We start from the raw sequence: 21789 nt of genomic DNA, 5'->3' as shown, positions 1-21789 counted from the left end.
ACTGAAAACTATATGCGTCTTGGAAAGTATGAACAACACCAAATTGAATATTTGATGTATAATGATATTAATTGTTGAAAGATCCATCAGTCCAAGAATTTATTTGACTGAAATTGTATTTTTATTTTCAATGCCGTAAGAACTGGAAAAGAAAATATTTGTAACATAATTCGTTTTCATTTAAGCGCCAATGACGCAGTAGGCTTTTGGTTTTTATTTACAGTTAGGAAAGGAGGCAGTATCCAAACACTTATTTGTAGTGAAACTATATTCCTTTTTAACCACTTAAAAAGAGCTAATAAATTAAACTGAATATTTGATGTACAATGATATTAATTGCTGAAAGCTCATCAGTTCAAAATGTTACCGTAATTTTAATATTTATTCTCAATATTAAGTACAAAAGAAAATATTTGTCATAAAATTGGTTTTCAGTAAAGCGCCAATGACGCAGTAGGTTTTAGACTTCTACAGTGAGAGAAGGAGGTGATACCCAAACTCTTGTTTGTGGTGATTTTTGTTCGTTTCAAGCTTGATTTGCATATTCAGTTTAAGTTTCACTCGTTTTAAGATAGATTTATTAATTTAAATTAATATCTATTGTATGTTTAATTGCATTGATTGTTTATTTAATTTCTGTTCGTTTTAAATTTCATTTATACTTCAATAGGAAAATATTTTTTTTTCGTTCTAAGCTTGTTTTTCATATTCAATCTAAGCATTGCTGGCTGTAAGATCTATTTATTCATTTATATTTTTACTTGTTGTATGTTTTTGCTATGATTGTTTATTTAATTCATGTTCGTTTTGGGTTTCATTTATTCTTTAATAGTAATTTCTGGTCGTTTTGATTTTGAATTTTAAAAGGTATTTGTATCTTCTGAGATTAAGTTTAAAATCGCATTTACTTTTCTTTTAATAACTGATTTTTCGGAATTTTTTTTTTTTAATTAATACACAGAAGTGGTGGGATTGATTTTGTCACCCAAACATCATCACGATTAACTCCACTGTTATATAAATTTTACCTCGCAGCTAACAGTTTCTTTCTAACTGCCCGGACGGATTGCGGGGCTTCATCCGTGAAAAGATATTAGAATACTCTAAAATTAACTTGTTTTTCAACCTCTTAGTGTTTTCCAATATAAGAATTTGGGCTTGTTTACTTGCAATTTCCACTTTGATAAATTTCTTTCACGGTAATAAAGATATCTAAGACGCCAAACGAACATTTTCTTCCGCTAATAGAGATACATTACTTTTTATCATTTTTGACTCACTTTCAACAGCAGCTACTCTAGGTTTTAATTCAGAGACTTTCCTTTGGGACATAGCAGCAGAATTATCAAGGTGGGATAATTCGGATTCTATGGACTTAACTGATCCAGATAAATCATTCAGAGTTTCAGTATTTGACTCAATCTTTTTCGTGGCCAAAACTGTACTAATATTATCAGCTGACGACCGCAGTGAAATATTTGAACAACACCAAATTGAATATTTGATGTATAATGATATTAATTGTTGAAAGATCCATCAGTTCAAGAATTTATTTGACTGAAATTGTATTTTTATTTTCAATGCTGTAAGAACTGGAAAAGAAAATATTTGTAACATAATTCGTTTTCATTTAAGCGCCAATGACGCAGTAGGCTTTTGGTTTTTATTTACAGTTAGGAAAGGAGGCAGTATCCAAACACTTATTTGCAGTGAAACTATATTCCTTTTTAACCACTTAAAAAGAGCTAATAAATTAAACTGAATATTTGATGTACAATGATATTAATTGCTGAAAGCTCATCAGTTCAAAATGTTACCATAATTTTAATATTTATTCTCAATATTAAGTACAAAAGAAAATATTTGTCATAAAATTGGTTTTCAGTAAAGCGCCAATGACGCAGTAGGTTTTAGACTTCTACAGTGAGAGAAGGAGGTCATACCCAAACTCTTGTTTGTAGTGATTTTTGTTCGTTTCAAGCTTGATTTGCATATTCAGTTTAAGTTTCACTCGTTTTAAGATAGATTTATTAATTTAAATTAATATCTATTGTATGTTTAATTGCATTGATTGTTTATTTAATTTCTTTTCGTTTTAAATTTCATTTATACTTCAATAGGAAAATATTTTTTTTTCGTTCTAAGCTTGTTTTTCATATTCAATCTAAGCATTACTGGCTGTAAGATCTATTTATTCATTTATATTGTTACTTGTTGTAAGTAGAGGGGACCCTAAAGCCCCCATTGCTCACCCCTGCTGCCACCTACAACTTTTTTTGCACCCCATATAAGGGCATAGCCCCCCTAGGGAGAACACGTGGTTAATGGGGTCAATGACCTCTTTTTCCAAGGTCGAGTTATTTGATGTTTCTATGTGTAATAGCTCCGGGACGAAGGTTGCACATGCGCATTGAATTCTAACGGGAGCAATGTTATTGATCTAGGACTCGAGGGGGAAGTGAATTTCCGAGAAATTGATTGCGTAATCGAAGGGGAAGTGAATTTCCGAGAAATTGATTGCGTAATCGAAGGGGAAATGAATTTCCGAGAACTTGATTGCGTAATCGAAGGGGAAGTGAATTTCCGAGAACTTGATTGCGTAATCAAAGTGTGTCAACAACAACAACATTGACCTTGACATTCGCTGAGAGCTTGCACTTACAACAACAAAAACCCGGAATTTGGAACACCTGTGCTGTCGACCTCAATTCACCTATCGTGAATCAATAATTCCCCTTAGAAACAACAAATTAATTTTCCCTTTCTTGACAGATCAATCAATCAATGACATCATCTGTCAGACTTTAAAAATTCTCGCCCTAGAAACATTTCTCCAGGAATATATCCAAGTCATTAATGTCTTTGCCTCGGAAACAACTCTTTTGGTCGAACTCCAAAAGATATTAATAACCACAGGCAATGGAAACAATTAGGCAAGAAACATCTTAGTGATGAATTGTTTTAGCGCGCGAGAAGGTTTCCTATTATTTTGAAATGCATTAGTACAGAGATGCCAATAACAAAGGAACACGCTGAATTTACGTTTAGGGATTATTTGGGCGAAACTGTTTTAGACAGGTTATGGAACTATTTCGGCGAAACAGATAGAGACATTTTAAAAGAAGATTTTTGAAGAGATTTTAGAAGAGAATGTGAGTGTGGTCGTTATAATACACAAGTTTCATTTGAACAGTGTTGTGAGGTCCTCTAACCCAACCCCAAAGGGTTCCAATCCTCCTACCCCCACCCCCCCGGCAGCCCCCGGTCCTCCAAGGCCCCCCAAGCGCCCAAAGGCCCTCCACCGGTCCCCAAATGTCCCCCCGGCCCCCAACTGTCCCCCCGGACACGCAAAGGTCCCCCAAGCTCCCAAAGGGCCACCCGCGCCCCCAAACGCCCACCCCAGACCCTCAACGGCCCTCCTCGGGCCCCCCAAAGGACCCCCGGGAGCCCACAGGACCCCACGGCCCTCCAGGGCCCCCCCCCAGACCCCCCCAGTCCCTTCCTGGGCCCCCCACGGGCCCCGCGCCCCCCCACATACCGTCCTTGTGCCCCCCACGGCCACCTCCAGGCCCCCCCGGGCGCTCGAGCGCCCCCCGGCCCACCGGGAGCCCAAAGGCCCTCCACCGAACTCCACCTGCCCCCCCCTCACCCAAAGGTCATCCCGGTGCCCCCATGGTCCGCCACCGGGCCCCAAAGGCCCATCGTGCTCCCAAAGGACCAACGGGGTCCCAAAGGCCCTCCACCGGTCCCCAAAGGCCCATCGAGCTCCCAAAGGACCAACGGGGTCCCAAAGGCCCTCCACCGGTCCCCACAAGTCCCCCAGGCCCCCCAAGGCCCTCCCCCGGCCCCCAACTGCCCCCCCAGCACCCAACGGATCACCGGCGCCCCCAACTGCCCCCCAAGCTCCCAAAGGCTCACCGGCGCCCCCCCCGGCCCACCCCGACCCCCCCCGGCCATCCCCGGGCCCCACAAAGGAAATATTTACTGACCGTCAGTTGTTGTGATTTTAAAAGTTCTGCTTTTGTTTTCTAAAATCATCGCCTAAAATGCCTCAAACTGTTTCACCCAAAGAGACACATACACAGAGACACACACACAGAGACACACACAGAGACAAACACACAGAGACACACACACAGAGACACACACACAGAGACACACGCACAGAGACACACACACAGAGACACACACACACAGAGACACACACAGGTTATGGTTTACCTTGTCACAGTTACATTTTCTTGATTTTTCAAAGTTCATTTTGAATTTCTTTCGTTGAAATGCAAGAGTTGGAATATTTCAGCAGTGTTTGGTTGTGGTTTAACTTGTCACATATACATTTTATTTATTTTTCAAAGTTCATTTTGAATTTCTTTCTTTGAAATGCAAGAGTTGGAACATTTCAGTAGTGTTTGGTTGTGATTTAAATTGTCACAGTTACATTTTCTTGATTTTTCAAAGTTAATTTTTAATTTCTTTTGTTGAAATGAACAAGTTGGAATATTTCAGTAGCGTTCGGTTGTGGTTTAACTTGTCACAGTTACATTTTCTTGATTTTTCAAATATAATTTTCTATTTTCATCAGTGAAGAGCAATAGTCATACTTTTTTATGTTTGTGCACTTTAGGTTGAAACTGTCAAAGTTAAATTTCCATGATAATTTGATTTTCATTTGAATACAAGACGTATTAAATCAATATTTTTCCAATTTCAGAATGGTTTGCTGGTGGTTTACGTGGTCTAAGTTACATTTTCATCATTTTTAAAAGTTCATTTTGAATTGATTTCCTTGAAATACAAGAGTTGGACTATTTCAGAAGTGTTTGGTTATGGATTACCTTGTCACAGTTACATTTTCTTGATTGTTCAAAGTTCATTTCGAATTTCTTTCTTTGAATTGAAAGAGTTGGACTATTTCAGTGGTGTTTGGTTATGGTTTACCTTGTCACAGTTACATATTCATGATTTTTCAAATTTAATTTTGAATTTATTTCGTTGTATTGAAAGAGTTGGAATATTTCAGTAGTGTTTGATTGTGGTTTACCATGTCACAGTTACATTTTCTTGATTTTTCAAAGTTCATTTTGAATTTCTTTCATTGAAATGCAAGAGTTGGAATATTTCAGAAGTGTTTGGTCGTGGTTTACCTTGTCACAGTTACATTTTCTTGATTTTTAAAATTTCATTCTGAATTTCTGTCGTTGAAATGTAAGAGTTATAATATTTCAGTAGTTTTTGCTCATTGTTTACCTTGTCACAGTTACATTTTATTGATTTTTCAAAGCTCATTTGAATTTATTTAGTTGAAATGTAAGAGTTGGAATATTTCAGTATCGTTCGGTTGTGGTTTAACTTATCACAGTTAAATTTTCTTTATATTTAAAAGTTAATTTTGAATTTCTTTTGTGGAAAATCATGAGTTGTAATATTTCAGAAGTGTTTGCTTTTGTTTTAAAATGTCACAGGTAAATTTTCTTGATTTTTCAAAGTTCATTTTGAATTTCTTTCTTTGAAATGCAAAAGTTGGAAAATTTCAGTAGTGTTTTGTAGTGGATTACTTTTTCACAGTTAAAATTTTTTGATTTTTAAAAGTTAATTTTGAATTTCCTATTTTAACATGCTTGAGTTGGACTATTTCTGGATAGTTCGGGTTTGAATTACCTAGTAACAGTTACATTTTCTTTATTTTTAAAATCTCATTTTTAATTTATTTCGTTTAAAATCAAGAGTAGGAATATTTCAGAAGTATTTTGACTTGTATTAACTTGTCACAGTTAAATTTTCTTTATTTTTCAAAGTTCATTTTGAATTTTGTTCGTTGAAGTGCAAGAGTTGGAATATTTCAGTAGTGTTTGGTTGTGGATTACCTTGTCACAGTTACATTTTCTTTATTTTTCAAAGTTCATTTGAATTTATTTAATTGAAAATAAAGTGTTTGAATATTTAACTAGTTTTTTGTTGTGGTTTACCTTGTCACAGTTACATTTTCTTGATTTTTTCAAAGTTCATTTGAATTTCTTTCGTTTAAATGCAAGAGTTGGAATATTTCAATAGTGTCTGTTTGTGTTTTACATTGTCAAATTTACATTTTCTTGATTTTTTCAAAGTTCATTTCGAATTTCTTTCTTTGAAATGCAAGAGTTGGAATATTTCAGTAGTGTTTGGTCGTGGTTTACCTTGTCAAAGTTAATTTTTATTGATTTTTCAACGCTCATTTTGAATTTATTTTGTTGAAGTGCAAGAGTTGGACTATTTCAGTAGCGTTCGGTTGTGGTTTAACTTGTCACAGTTACATTTTCTTGATTTTTCAAAGTTCATTTTGAATTTCTTTTTTTGAAAAGAAAGACTTGTAATATTTAAGTTGTGTTTGGTTTTTTTTTACATTGTAACAGTTACATTTTCTTGATTTTTCAAAGTTCATTTGAATTTCTTTCGTTGAAATGCAAGAGTTGGAATATTTCAGAAGTGTTTGGTTGTGGTTTACCTTGTCACAGTTACATTTTCCCGATTTTTCAAAGTTCATTTGAATTTCTTAAGTTGAAATGCAAGAGTTGGAATATTTCAGTAGTGTTTGGTTATGGTTTACCTTGTCACAGTTACATTTTCCTGATTTTTCAAAGTTCATTTTGAATTTCTTTCGTTGAAGTGCAATAGTTGGACTATTTCAGAAGTGTTTGGTAGTGGTTTATCTTGTCACAGTTACATTTTCTTTATTTTTCAAAGTTCATTTTGAATTTCTTTCGTTGAAATGCAATAGTTGGAATATTTCAGTAGTGTTTGGTCGTGGTTTACCTTGTCACAGTTACATTTTATTGATTTTTCATATGTAATTTTGAATTTATTTCATTGAAAATCAATATTTGGAATATTTCATTAGTGTTTTGTTGTGGTTTAAAATTTCACAGTTACATTTTCTAGATTTTTAAAAGATCATTTAGAATTTCTTTCGTTGAATTGCATGAGTTGGAATATTTCATTATTGTTTGGTTGTGGTTTAATTTGTAAAAGTTACATTTTCATGATTTTTCAAAGTTCATTTTGAATTTCATTATTTGAAATGAAATAGTTGGAATATTTTAGTAGTGTTTGGTTGTGGTTTACCTTGTAACAGTTACATTTTCTTGATTTTTCAAAGTTCATTTTGAATTTCTTTCGTTGAAATGCAAGAGCTGGAATATTTGCAGTAGTGTTTGCTTATGGTTTACCTTGTCACAGTTACATTTTTCTTGATTTTTCAAAGTTCATTTCGGTTTTCTTCATTGAAACGCAAGAGTTGGAATATTTCAGTAGTATTTTGTCGTGTTTTACCTTGTCACAGTTACATTCGCTTGATTTTCCAAAGTTGGATTGGATGTCTTTGGGGAGATGATGCACGTAAGGTGCTGGGGAGGGTGAGCTAGTAAAGTTTTTATAAAAGGCGGTAGCCCTTTGTATTTCCAATCGAATGAGCCTTTTTTGAAGTTTCTACGACACCGCCTTTTATAAAAACTTTACTAGCTCACCCTCCCCAGCACCTTACGTGCATCATCTCCCCAAAGACATCCAATCCAACTTTGAAAAATCAAGCGAATGTAACTGTGACAAGGTAAAACACGACAAAACACTACTGAAATATTCCATCTCTTGCATTTCAATGAAAGAAAACCGAAATAAACTTTGAAAAATCAAGAAAATGTAACTGTGACAAGTTAAACCACAACAAAACACTACTGAAATATTCCAACTCTTGCATTTCAACGAAAGAAATACAAAATGAACTTTGAAAAATCATGAGAATGTAACTGTGACAAGGTAAACCACAACAAAACACTACTGAAATATTCAAATTCTTGCATTTCAATGAAAGAAATTCAAAATGAACTTTGAAAAATTAAGAGAATGCAACTGTGACAAGGTAAACCACGCCAAAACACTACTGAAATATTCCAACTCTTGCATTTCAACGAAAGAAATACAAAATGAACTTTGAAAAATCATGAGAATGTAACTGTGACAAGGTAAACCACGACAAAACACTACTGAAATATTTCAACTCTTGCATTTCAACGAAAGAAATTCAAAATGAACTTTGAAAAATCAAGAAAATGTAACTGTGACAAGGAAAACCACGACAAAACACTACTGAAATATTCCAACTCTTGCATTTCAATGATGGAAATCGAAAATGAACTTTGAAAAATCAAGGGAATGTAACTGTGACATGGTAAACCACGACAAAACGCTTCTGAAATATTCCAACTCTTAGATTTCAACTAAAGAAATCCAAAATGAACTTTGAAAAATCAGGAATATGTAACTGTGACAAGGTAAACCACGACAATACACTACTGAAATATTCCAGCTCTTGTATTTCAATGAAAGAAATCCGAAATGAACTTTGAAAAATCAAGAAAATGTAACTGTGACAAGGCAAACCACAACAAAACACTACTGAAATATTCCAACTCTTGCTCTTCAACGAAAGAAAACCAAAATGAGCTTTGAAAAATCAAGAATATAGATCTGTAACAAGTTATACCGCGATAAAACACTACTGAAATATTCCAACTCTTTCATTTCGATGTAAGAAATTCAAAATAAACATTGGACACTCAAGACAATGTAACTTTGAAAAGGTATACTGTAACAATACATATCTGAAATAAAACAACACTTGCATTTCAACGAAATTAATCCAAAATGAAGTTTGTAAAGTAAAGAGAATGTATTTGTGGCCATGTAAACCGCGACAAATCAATACTGAAATAATCAAACTTTTGCATTTCAATGAATGAAATTCAAAATTAATTTTGAAAAATTAATACAAAGTAACTGTGACATATTAAACCTCACTAAAACACCACTGAAATAATCCCACTCTTTCATTTCCATGAAAGAAATTCAAAATGAACTTTGAAAAATCAAGAGAATGTAACTGTGACAAGATAAACCAAGACAAAACGCTAGTGAAATATTCCAACTCGTGCATGTCAATTAAAGAAAACCAAAAAGAACTTTGAAACATCAAGAAAATGTAACCGTTTTAAGGTAAAACCACAACATAACACTACTTAAATATTACATCTATTGCATTTCACGAAAGAAAATCAAAATGAACTTTGAAAAAACAAGAAAATTTAACTGTGACAAGGAAAACCACGACAAAACACTACTGAAATATTCCAACTCTTTCATTTCAATGAAAGAAAACCTAAATGAACTTTTAAAAATCAAGATAATGTAACTGTGACAAGGTGAACCACGACAAAACACTACTGAAATAATCAAACTCTTGCATTTCAGTGAAAGAAATTCAAAATAAACTTTGAAAAATCAAGAAAATGTAACTGTGACAATCTAAACCACGACAAAACACTACTGAAACATTCCAACTCTTACATTCCAATGACAGAAATTCAAAATGAGCTTTGAAAAATCAAGAAAAGGTAACTATGAAATGGTAAAGCAGAAACAAACACAACTGAAATAATCCAACTCTTGCATTTCAATGAAAGAAATCCAAAATTAACCTTGAAAAATTAAGATAATGTAACTGTAACAAGGAAAACCACGACAAAACACTACTGAAATATTCCAAGTCTTGCATTTCAACGAACGATATCGAAAATTAAATTTGAAATATCAAGGGAATGTAACTGTGGCAAGGTAAACCACGAGAAAACACTACTGAAATATTCCAACTCTTGCATTTCAACGAAGGAAATCGAAAATGAACTTTGAAAAATCAAGGGAATGTAACTGTGACAAGGTAAACCACGACAAAACGCTACTGAAATATTCTCACTCTTGCATTTCAATGAAAGAAATTCAAAATGAACTTTGAAAAGTCAAAGAGAATGTAACTGTGACATGTTAAACCACGACAACTACCTACAGAAATAGTCAAAGTCTATAAGTAAAATTAAAGAGATACAACATTAACCTTGAAAAATCAAGAAAATGTAAATGTGACAAGTTATACCCCGAGAAAACAGTCCTGAAATATTCCAACTCTAGCATTTCAATTAAGTAAATTCACAATTAACTTTGAAAAATCAAGGGAATGTAACTTCGACATGGTAAACCACGACAAAACGGTTCTGAAATATTCAAACTATTGCATTTCAACTAAAGAAATCCAAAATGAACATTGAAAAATCAAGAGAATGTAATTGTGACAAGGTAAACCACGACAAAACACTACTGAAATATTCCAACTCTTGCATTTCAATGAAAGAAATCCAAAATGAACTTTGAAAAATCCAGAAAATTTAACTGTGACAAGGTAAACCACGACAAAACACTACTGAAATATTCCAACTCTTGCATTTCAATGAAAGAAAACCGAACTGAACTTTGAAAAATCAAGATAATGTAACTGTGACAAGGTAAACCACAACAAAACACTACTGAAATATTCCAACTCTTGCATTTCAACGAAAGAAATTCAAAATGAACTTTGAAAAATCAAGGGAATGTAACTGTGACATTGCAAACCACGACAAAACTCTTCTGAAATATTCCAACTCTTGCATTTCAACTAAAGAAATCCAAAATGAACTTTGAAAAATCAAGCGAATGTAACTGTGACAAGGTAAAACACGACAAAACACTACTGAAATAATCCAACTCTTGCATTTCAGTGAAAGAAAAACGAAATGAACTTTGAAAAATCAAGAAAATGTAACTGTGACAAGGTAAACCACAACAAAACACAACTGAAATATTCCAACTCTTGCTTTTCAAGGAAAGAAATTGAAAATGAACTTTGAAAAATACAGAGAATGTAATTATGAATTTTGAACCACGACAAACAACTAGTTAAATAGTCAAGCTAGTGCATTTAAACTGAAGAAATTCAAAATTAACATTGTAAAATAACGATAGTTTACCAATGGCAATTTAAACCCCAAAAATACGCTCACATCATATTACAACTCTAGAAATTAAATGAAAATTAGTACAAATTAACTTTGAAATTTTACGTTAATGTAATTGTGATAAGGTAAACCACGACAAAACACAACTGAAATATTTCAACTCTTGCATTTCAATGAAAGAAATTCAAAATGAACTTTGAAAAATCAAGAAAATGTAACTGTGACAAGGTAAACCACGACAAAACGCTACTGAAACATTCCAACTCTTGTATTTAAACCAAGGAAATTCAAAATGAACTTTGAAAAATCAGACCTTTGGAGGGGGGGGGGGGGGGCCGGGGGCGGGGGTCGTTCTGTGTCTCAATGCACAAAAAAAAGTATAAAAAATGGGGGAGGGAAAGGGAGGGGGAGGGGGAGGGGAGGAGGAGGTGGGAGGAGGTGGGAGGAGGAGGAGGAGGGGGAGGAGGAGGGGGGAGCGGAGGGGAGGGGAGGGGAGGGGAGGGGGAGGAGGGGAGGGGAAGGGGAGGAGGAGGGAGGAGATGGAGGGAGAGGGGGCCCCTTTGGGGGGCCAAAGGGGGGTGCGGGGCCCTTTGGGCCCCGGGGGGGTCTGGGGAACCTTGAGGGCCGGTGGGCCCTTTGGGAGCCCAGTGGACCTTTGAGGACTGGTGGTTTCCTTCGGGGTTGGGGTAGAGGGATTGGAACCCTTTGGGGTTGGGGTAGGGGGATCGGAACCCTTTGGGGTTGGGGTAGAGGACCTCATGACACTGTTCAATGGAACTTGTGTATTATAACGACCACAGAGTTTCACCCCAAACCATCTTTTAGAATGTCTCTAACTGTTTCGCCGAAATAATTCCATAACCTGTCTAAAACAGTTTCGCCCAAATAATCCCTAAACGTAATTTCAGCGTGTTCCTTTTGTTTTTGGCATCTCTGCGCTAACGCATTTCAAATTAAGAAGAAACTTGATTCCCGCGCTAAAACAATTCATCGCTAAGATGTTTCTTGGAGAACTGTTTCCATGGTGTTTGGTTATTAATATCTTTGGAGTTCGACCAAAAGAGTTGTTTCCGAGGCAAAGACATTAATGACTTGGATCTATTCCTGGAGAAATGTTGACAGTACCTGTCAGACATTATTAAACTTTGCCTCGGAAACAACTTGATTAATGACTGACAGCACAGGTGTTCCAAATTCCCAATCGATTACGCAATCAATCTCCCTAGGGATTCCATGCCCATATTTGGAGTCCCGTCAGTATTCTATGCCCATATAAGGAGTCCCGTCACGAGTCAATAAGGCCCTACTGCTCTTCTATATTCATTTATTTTTAATACGTATATTAGGGGGTTCGCCCCCTAGTCAATACCTTGCTCTTTAAGCAAAAGTTCGAATTTTGTTCCAATTCTTTAAAACTGACCGCTTAATCACAAAGGCCGTTAATTAGAATAAATAGCTCTTATAAAACTACTAAAAAATCTCTGGCTTAAAGAGTGAGGTATTGACTAGGGGGGGAACCCAATCATATATGTAATATTTTCTGTTCGTTGAAAGTTTTGATGTTGCTGCTGTTGCAGTTGAAAAACTTGTTTTTTATATTTAATTTCTGATCTTTTTTAAATAATGCTGGGATGTCCGGCGTCCCCTTCATAGCAATGTCCCTTCCCCCATGAAAACTTCCTTCATGGAAAGATCATCCCACATAACCCCCGACCCCCCCCCCCCTACCAAGAAAAATCTCCCCTGAAAACATCTGTACTGTATACTTCCCGATAACCAATACTATATGTTAACATTGGGTAAAGTTCATAACTTTCAGCCCTCCTCCCGGGAACTTCAGGGGATTAAGTCATCATAAAAGACATACTTATAATATTTTCAAACATGCTGAACAAAATGGCTATCTCAAAATTTTGATCAGGTGACTTTGGGGAAAAAATGAGTTTGGGAGGGGGCCTAGTTGCCCTCCATTTTTTTGGTCACTTAAATAGGGCACTAGAACTTTTAATTTCCATTCCAATGAGCCCTCCCACGATATTCTTGGACCAATGGGTCGATACGATCACCCCTGGGGAAAAAAAACAAATAAACACGCACCTGTGATCTTTCTTCTGGCAAAAAATGCAAAATACCACATTTTTGTAGATAGGAGCTTGAAACCTCTACAGTAGGGTTCTCTGATACGCAGAATATGATGGTGTGATTTTCATTCAGGTTCTGTAACTTTTAGGGGGTCTTCCCCCCTTTTTTCGAAACTCAGCCAAATTTTCTCAGGCACGTAACTTTTGATGGGTAGGATTAAACTTGATGTAACTTGTATATTTGAAATCAGCATTAAAATACAATTCTATTGATGCATCTATTTGTATCAACATACCGTTTTCTAGAGTTTCGGTTACCATTGAGCCGGGTCCCAATAACCAATACTATATGCTAACATTGGGTAAAGTTCATAACTTTCAGCCCTCCCCCTGGGGACTTCAAGGGATTAAGTCATCCTAAAAGACATAGTTATAATATTTTCGACCATGCTGAACAAAATGGCTATCTCAAAATTTTGATCGGGTGACTTTGGGAAACAAATGAGCGTGGGAGGGGGCCTAGTTGCCCTCCATTTTTTTGGTCACTTAAAAAGGGCACTAGAACTTTTAATTTTCGTTCCAATGAACCCTCCCACGATATTCTAGGGACCACTGGGTCGATACGATCACCCCTGGGAAAAAGAAAAAAATAAATGAATAAACACGCATCCGTGATCTTTCTTCTGGCAAAAAATGGAAAATTCCACATTTTTGTAGACAGGAGCTTGAAACCTCTACCCTAGGGTTCTCTTATACGCTGAATATGATGGTGTGATTTTCATTAAGGTTCTATAACTTTTAGGGGGTCTTTCCCCCTTTTTTCGAAAATCAGTCAAATTTTCTCAGGCGCGTAACTTTTGATGGGTAAGAATAAACTATATGAAACTTACATATTTGAAATCAAAATTAAAATCTAATTCTTTTGATGTATCTATTGGTATCAAAAACCCGTTTTTTAGAGTTTCGGTTACCATTGAGCCGGGTCGCTCCTTACTTACTGTTCGTTACCACGAACTGTTTGAAAGGACCATAAGGCTTGAATGTACTATTATCTTTCATTTTGTTTTTACCAGAGGCACTTCACATGGAAGATGTGGCTATATAAACTTTAGAAGAGAGCTCATTCGGCTGGGGTATTGAAAGTTCTAATGCCGTTTTTAAACGTCAAAGGTGGTTTGAGTGCAACCAGCCCCCCCCCCCCCAACACCTTTCTATGGTGAAATTTTGGTTATCTCACAATTTCAGTTGGATGTATTTGGGGAAAAAGGAAATGGGAAGAGAGCTAGCTGCCCTCCAATCTGTTGGGTTACTTGAAAACTTTAATTTTTGTTCGAATGAGCCCTCTCCCTATTTTCTAAGACTTTTGGCTTGATACGGTCATTCCTGTGAAAAAAACAACACATTTTTGATATTTTTGGCAAAAAAAAATGCAAAATTGTAAGTTTTTTTTATGAGAGCTATAAACACTAGGGTTCAGTCTACAGAATTCTACTAAACCGTCTACATTATGGGTCTCTGATAGTTTTGTATTAACGGAGAGGGGCAGATGCCTCAAAGTGTGCATTTTATGGCAAAAACGTATTTACTCTCATTGAGCCTTCAGATCAGTATAGAATTAGTTCTAAGAAAGGAGAGGTGGAGGGAGAAATTGATACATAATCCCTCTTGATTTTCGGGAATATTTCTAGTCTACGCCGTTATTATGAAAGTAAAGAATAACATTTAACCCCAAAAGGAGCAGAAATTATCCTTATAGGTTTAAATGACAGATGGATACCACCTTCTGTATAAATTATACATCTTTGGAATCAAACAGTTGGTGGTAACGACAAAACTCTTAAAAAAGATTTTGATAACAATACAGACATCCAAAAAATTGGCTTTTTATGCTTATTTTAAATTTCGAAATCCATGAAAATTAAGAAAATTAAAATATAAAATTTCCAAATTGTCCTTTCAGAGTTATTTCCTAAGAGCCCAGGAGAAATAGAAAATTTTGAATATGAGGTCTCCAATAAGTAATTCCATGTCCTAACGAGTCTGATATTATAAGATCCTTTAAAATCTAGCTTTTGGAGATAAGAAAGTTTCGTTTTTGTTGTTTATATTATTTAGTCGGCTAGAAAAAATAAATTAGTGAACATTTCGCTATTTTCAGAAAACATTATTTCGCTGCTTCCTTATTCACATGCCACCAAAATATTCAAATTTACCCTTACCCTAAAAGGAAATAAATCACCCTTACCCTAACCAAGCTACTAGCTAATAATCACAAATTGACAAAATACATCATGAAAATTGATAGCAGTAGTGTGGCGTTGAAGCAAAATTAGTCCTAGCGCCGTTCCAGCTAGTAATTGATGGCACCGTAAATTTTCCTAGTAATAAGCCAAAATTTTGGCATTTAAAGGACAAGCAACATTTTTCCCTGGAAATAAAAGCATGAACGAAATGGCATTGTTAAAGTAAAGAAGACTCCCCTCTATGTCGGAAATTATAGAACTATGCTTATGTACAAGATTCAATTTTGGCTTTTTAAAATGTCAAGTTTGCAAGAGACAAATTGTCCCTCCAGTCACATATTTTTCACTTTGTAAACTAAGGCGGGATATTAATCATTGGAGAGCTTCAAAACTCAGAAATAAATTCTCAGGCAATTAAATGAGAAAAATGGATACGATATATTTTGGAGGCAGAAAAAAGGGGAAAAACAGTTCATTTATAGATAATTTTAAAAGCGCCAGTATATTAATCAGTGATGAATACTAACAATAGATTCAAAGATAATTTCTTAAACCACATCGGCCTTCCATAATATAAGAAAAGGAAACGATCAAAAATGGGGTTTTTAAGGCCAAACGGATATATTGAATAAACAAATAAAGCGAATATTTCGAGAGGACAACCGCCTCTCTTAATCAGCGCGAACAAAAATTAATATATTCAAGGAAAGGGCCGAAGAAAAAACCCAACAAAAACAAACGCGGAAATCCAATATGGAAAGAACCAAAAAACCAATACAAAAAATTAAAAGATGAATAAAATTCAATAAAAGCCAATTGTTGAATTTTATTCATCTCTCCCTGGAAGATGAATGGAAGATGAAAGGGAAGTTTCCCTGGTTCTGAGAGATTTTGAAATCCACTTTGCGGGCCCTATTTCAAGTTTTCCGATGAAAAAAGGAGTCTCCACGAGGTCGAATCCTTAATTCAACCTCTCCTAGACACATTTGGTAGCTAAAAAAAAGTATCAATACGTATCTCTATTTTAAGAGTTTAAATTTTAAGAGATAAGAATTTGTTCTTTATTTCATCACCTACTTTTGTTTTTAAATATGGCCTTATCGGTTTCGAGATACCCATTTTTTGAGGGACGGTTAAGGAAACTTTCTTCCTCGTCCTTCATCAGTGCAAAGACATTTTTAATTCAGGGGGAATTTTGTTCAAAAATGATAATAATGGCTGCCACTGAGATCTTTAAATTAACCTCTCCTAGGCAGATACTGGTAAGAGGTAATTTTGAAAGGTTCAGAGGCCCGCAAGTACGAATCTTCTTCTTTAATTGTACCACTTTCTTTTGTTTTTGTATCCGGTTTTATCAGCTTTGAAATACATGTGAATGTATTCATTTGATTTGTTCCAACTTCGACTCAAAGCTGAGAAATTTTTTTTGCCCGGTAAAAATGAATGCAAATATATTTAAATGGATAAAATAAAAAAGGAACTGCTGAATACCTATGTTAGATATTATCTGGTCCTTTGGAATATGAAGCTAAGAAAACACAAGGGTGCACGATTGAAGGGACCCAATTACAGATTATTGCTGTGTTTCTTTTTTGTTTTGTTCTTTTTTAATCAGCTTCTTTACCTTGTCTTATTTCTTTAGTTGCTCTCCAATCACTTTCAAATATTCAAAAAGGCAATAGTCCTTTCAATTTCCAATCGAATGGGCCCTTTTGAAGTTTCTACGACAACGCTTTCAATAAAAACCTCATATGCCCCAAGGGCGTAACTTACAACCCTTACACTGAGGGCTGGGGGGGTCATCCTCAAAGACCTAATTTCCGGAACTTTCAACTACGTTGAACAAAATAGCTATCTCAAAGTTTTTTTTTGATGTGTTTTGGGAAATGGTGGGCGTGATAGGGCGGTTAGTTGCCCTCCAATCACTTTCAACTATTAAAAAGGGCACTAGCTCTTTCAGTTTCCATTTAAATGAGCCCTTTTTGAAGTTTCTACGACAATGCTTTCTATAAAAACCTTATATTCCCCGAGGCCATAACTTACAACCCTTGCCCTGAGGGCTGTGGGGGAGGTTCATCCCCAAAGACATAATTTCCGGACCTTCCAACTACGTTGAACAAAATGCCCATCTCACAATTTTGATTGGATGTGTTTGGGGAAATGGTGGGCGTGAGAGGGGGGTTACAGGCCCTCCAATCACTTTCGACTATTAAAAACGGCACCAGCAGTTTCAATTTCAAATCGAAGGATTCCTTTTTGAAGTTTCTACGAAAAAGCTTTCTATAAAAAAAAAACTTATCTGCCCCCAGGGCATAACTTAAAACCCTTGCCCTGAGGGCTCTGGGGGTAGTGTCATTCTCAAAAACATAATTTCCGGACTTTTTAACTACGTCGATCAAAATGGCTATCTCAAAATTTTGATTGGATGTGTTTGGGGAAATGGTGGGTGTGAGAGTGGTGTTAGTTATCCTCCAATCCCTTTAGACTATTAAAAAGGGCACAATCCCTTCTAATTTCCAATCGAATGAGCTCTTTTTGAAGTTTCTGCAACAGCACTATCTATAATTTCTTATATGCCCCCAGGGCATAACTTGCAACCTTTGCCCCGAGGGCTCTGAGGGGGATATCATCTTCAAAGACCTAATTTCTAAGACTTTTATCTACGTTGAACAAAATGGCTATCTAAAAATTTTGATTGGATGTGTTTGGGGAAAAGGTGGGCGTGAGAGGGGGGTTAGTTGCCCTCGAATCACATTTGACTATTAAAAAGTGCACTAGCCCTTTGAATTTCCAATCGAATGAGCCCTTTTTTAGGTTTCTACGACAAAGCTTTCAATAAAAACCTTACATGCCCACAGGGCATAATTACAACCCATACCCTGAGGGCTGTGTGGGGAGTGTCATCCTATAAGATATAATTTCCGGACCTTTCAACTACTTTGAAAAAAATGGCTTTACGCAAAACCAGATGCTCGACAGACCAGGTGCGTGTAGGGCCTGTCTGTATTTGCGGAAGGGATACGAGGGGTTAGTGCCTCTAATATTACACCGGGATAGAACTCTGTCCGTATTTTTGTAAGGGATACTACTCTTGTGTTAGATCAGTCGTACTTAAAGAATTGGTACAAAAGTCAAGCTTTTGCGTAAAGAGTGAGATAAAGAAGGGGTAGCCCCCCCCCTTATATACAGAAGGATTACTGCTTGTTTTAAGTTTTAATGCCAATTATTTATTTTCTTTTGGGAAACCTTGTTAATTTTTTTTGTTTTGTTTTTCTGTTCATAAGAAAAGGGAAAAACTTATCATTTTGCACATAATACCTTTAGCAATTTGATACATGTTGAATTTTATTGCATCGTTTCGATCAAGATGACATTCCTTTTCGGAGGAAAATATTTTCTTTTTATAAAATTATGCAAGTTATCATATGCTAATAGCTTTTGGTGAGTAATATTCAAGTTACTACATTTTACATATCAAACAGTTCGTGGTAACGAACTGTAAGTAAGGAGCGACCCGGCTCAATTGTAACCGAAACTCTAAAAAACGGAATTTTGATACCAATAGATACATCAAAAGAATCAGATTTTTATTTTCATTTCAAATATGTAAGTTTCATCAAGTTTAATCTTACCCATCAAAAGTTACGCGCCTGAGAAAATTTGGCTGATTTTCGAAAAAAGGGGGAAAGACCCCCTAAAAGTTATAGAACCTGAATGAAAATCACACCATCATATTCAGCGTATTATAGTACCCTACCGTAGAGGTTTCAAGCTCTTATCTACAAAAATGTGGAATTTTCCATTTTTTGCCAGAAGAGATCACGGATGCGTGTTTATTTTTTTTTTATTTTATTTTTTTTCCCAGGGGTGATCGTATCGACCCAGTGGTCCTAGAATATTGTGAGGGAACTCATTTGAACGGAATTTAAAAGTTCTAGTGCCCTTTTTAAGTGACAAAAAAAATTGGAGGGCAACTAGGCCCCCTCCCAGGGTTTTTTTCCCAAAGTCCCCCGATCAAAATTTTGAGATAGCCATTTTGTTCAGCATGGTCGAAAATATTATAACTATGTCTTTTAGGATGACTTAATCCATCGAAGCCCCCAGGGGAAGGGCTGAAAATTATGAACTTTACCCAATGTTAACATATAGTATTGGTTATTGGGAAGTGTACAGACGCTTTCAGGGGGATTTTTTTCTGGTAGTGGGGGTTGGGGGTGGATCGGGGTTTATATGGGAAGATCTTTTCATGAAGGAAGTTTTCATGGGGAAAGGGACATTGCTATGAAGGGGGCGCCGGATTTTCCATCATTAATTAAAGAAAAATCAGAAATTAAATATAAAAAAACAAGTTTTTCAACTGAAAGTAAGGAGTAACATCAAAACTTAAAACGAACAAAAAATATTAGCTATATGATTGGGTTCACCTTCTAGTCAATGCCTCGCTCTTTAAGCCAAAGATTTTTTAGTACTTTCATAAGAGCTATTTATTCTAATTAACGGCCTCTGTGATTAAGGGGTCATTTTTAAAGAATTGGAACAAAATTCGAACTTTAGCTTAAAGAGCAAGGTGTTGACTAGGGTAAATTTAATTTGTAAATTACATCAGAACCAAATTTAGAGACAGCCGTTTAGTAAAAGAAAATTAAAAATTTTATGAAACTTTTGTTTACTTATTCAATGACGGTGAGCCAAAATAAAAAGTGTATTAACTAAAAAACGATCAGAAATTAAATAAAAAAAACAAGTTTTTTGAACTGAAAGTAAGGGGCGACATTAAAACTTAAAACGAACAGAAATTATTCCGTATATGAGAGGGGCTGTTCCCTCCTCAACGCCTCGCTCTTTACGCTAAAGTTTGACTCTGTCTCACAACTTTATTTTTTAAAACAATAAAAAACTTTAGCGTAAAGAGCGAGGCGTTGAGGAGGGGACAGCCCCTCTCATATACGGAATAATTTCTGTTCGTTTTAAGTTTTAATGTCGCTCCTTACTTTCAGTTTAAAAAACTTGTTTTTTTTTGTTTATTCAGAATCAGCATGGATAATAAGCTTTACTGTATCAGAAGTTGTAAACATAACTTTTTTAGAGTTTTGGCTTCTGCAGACGAGGGTTGCTTTTTCCTTATATTTTGTTACTACGAACTGTTAAACCCACCATCTTAAATATGGGGGAGCGGGGGAGGGTGTTACTCCCTCCTTCAACTCCCGTTCTTTACATTCACGTTTAATACTCGTAAAACGATGCTTCTAGAATAATATCTTACTTGAAAAAAAAAAAAACACCCCTCGAATATTTATTAGGGGAGTTTGGTTTAGAATATAAGAAATTATTTACAGCATCGTCACTTCTACGGTTTCAAAAATGATTTTGCCGAACAAACCTGTTTTACAGGGATATTCTTAAGGATGTCAGTAGGGAGGCGATGTCCCACAGAAAACAAGAAGGCATTAAGCATTGGATTAAAAACGGGAAATGAGAAATACCACCATTTAGAATCGGTAAAAACAAAACTCTTGGTAGCAGTCTCCACCCCTCCCCCCCCCCCCCAACCTAAAACAAATTTCAGGCGATAGTCATGATGCTCCAGCCCTACATTTTCTACTCTGTGCTGGTAGACATGTGAATGTGAACTCTTATGCTACGTAGAAAAAGGGAGGGGCGTTATCATTACCGCCACCAATACTTCAGAGATAGACCACGCGATTGTCGCAATGGGAGGGGTGCTATCACCTTCCCACCACCAATACTTAATACATAGACCAAAAATAAACCTGAGAAACAAGAAGAATTAGAGGATTTATTTCTACATCTCCTTCATCCTGAAAAAGGATATACTGAACCATATTTGCTGATGTAAGATTATACGTCACTGTACATTTTTTTTCACTACCAAGTAATTACATGTTTTTTTCACTCGATAGATTTTTGGTACACTTCGGGCTAAAAATTTCCATTTTCACGCCACTAATTGGCGAAAAATGCTACACTGTTTTGGGACATTCTGGGTCAGTAATTTACTAGTCATTTCTGGTAATTAGAAAGGTCAGTAGAACATTCAAATTCATTTCTAATGATCCTTCTTTGAAAATTCTAGAACCATCGACTTGATGCGATCACCCCTAGGAAAAAAAAACAACCGAACAAATAAACCGGCATCTCTGACCATCCTTCTTGCAGAAAATACGAATTTCATACTTTTGTAGATAAGGGCTTGAAAAATATACAATAAAGTTCTATATTATGATTTTATGTGCAATTTTCATTTAAATCACTCGCCTTTTTGGGTTACTCTCCTCTTTTTTCGAAAATTGAATACAGTTCCTCTGGCTCATAACTTATAATGGATAAATTTAAACTTAATTAGTCCCTTGCCACCAATTGCGTAGTATTAAAATAAATAAACATGAAACCTAATATCTCAATTTAAATGTCGATAAAAATAAAGTTCCTAGCATCACCCTTCTCCTTATCCTGATAAATTTCCCGATGGCGCTTATAAACTAATCCCCTGCCCTCTCCACCTTTCGTGCCGGTAAGAATTAGAATGAAATCTTTTATGTTACAAAAAAAATATATTTTAGAAACAAAAAGGCTATACAACCGTAG

This window comes from Artemia sp. Qi Xiang Cuo, chromosome 11 (genome assembly GCF_049724085.1).
Source record: "Artemia sp. Qi Xiang Cuo chromosome 11, ASM4972408v1, whole genome shotgun sequence".
Classification (NCBI taxonomy): Eukaryota; Metazoa; Arthropoda; class Branchiopoda; order Anostraca; family Artemiidae; genus Artemia; species Artemia sp. Qi Xiang Cuo.
Note: the sequence above shows the minus strand (reverse complement) of the source record.